The sequence below is a fragment of the Priapulus caudatus genome, unplaced genomic scaffold, assembly GCF_000485595.1.
Source record: "Priapulus caudatus unplaced genomic scaffold, Priapulus_caudatus-5.0.1 Scaffold1014, whole genome shotgun sequence".
Classification (NCBI taxonomy): Eukaryota; Metazoa; Priapulida; class Priapulimorpha; order Priapulimorphida; family Priapulidae; genus Priapulus; species Priapulus caudatus.
The window spans coordinates 108,589-109,815 of NW_014578075.1; positions in this window are offsets into that span (position 1 = coordinate 108,589).

Here is a 1,227-nt window from a genome sequence, read left to right on the forward strand (position 1 = left end):
GCTGCCGCTGCCGCCGCCACGGCCGCTGCCGCTGCCGTTACCACCGCCGCCGCCAACGCCGCTGCCGTTACCGCTGTTGCTACGGCCGCCATTGTCTCGATGAATGAACGAGTCGTGGCTACTTTCGACCTAACGATTTCCTCATTCTATCGTCATCCTCATCCGCTTCTTTCAGCGCAAGAGCGTTCGGTGGCCGTTCGCTCTTTTGCGTGAGCGCGCGTGTGTGTGCGTGTGTATGCGTGCGTGCGTGCGTGCGTGCGTGCGTGCGTGCTTGTGTGCTTGCGTGCGTGCGTGTGCGTGTGTGTGTGTGTGCGTGCGTGCGTGCGTGCGTGCGTGCGTGCGTGCGTGCGTGAGTGCCCATTAGCAGCGACAGAGAGGCGCGGGTCGTTCGACGATGAAAGTCGAGATCAATTTGCGTGTCACGACGCCGACGTCTTGTCACAGGGAAGACGTCATAGAGTCGCTAATGATAAGCGTTGATTACCCTCTCCACACTGCCGCCTTCTCCACGCTGCCGCCTTCTCCACGCTGCCGCCTTCTCCACGCTGCCGCCCTCTCCAAGCTGCCTCCCTCTCCACGCTGCCTCCCTCTCCACGCAGCCGCCTTCTCCACGCTGCCGCCCTCTCCAAGCTGCCTCCCTCTCCACGCTGCCGCCTTCTCCACGCTGCCGTCCTCTCCACGCTGCCGCCCTCTCCACGCTGCCGCCTTCTCCACGCTGCCTCCCTCTCCACGCTGTCGCCCTCTCCTACGCTGCCGCCCTCTCCACACTGCCGCCCTCTCCACGCTGCCGCCCTCTCCATGCTGCCGCCCTCTCTCCCGCCATAGCAGCCACGCTTCACATCACTCCAATACGCACGCACGCACGTACGCACGCACGCACGCACGCACGCACACGCACGCACGCACGCAAGCACGCACGCACGCACGCGTGCCCGCCCGCTCGCAAACCCTCTCACACGCATACCCTCTCCCTTTTCTGCCCATCTCTCCATCTTTCTACCGGCTTCTCTCTACCATTGACGTCCTCCCTTCATGTCCTGCCTTTGCCCCTTGTTGTTTCCTCTTACACGGATGCTCCTCACCGGCAGGATATCAGAGAGAGGCCACTCAGCTGACTTCCTCTTGGTCGCGCGATGTGTCCTTCTTTCCCGGAGGCTGATGGCAGGACGACGTCGGCTATAATTGGCCTCTCTCTCTCTCTCTCTCTCTCTCTCTCTCTCTCCTTCT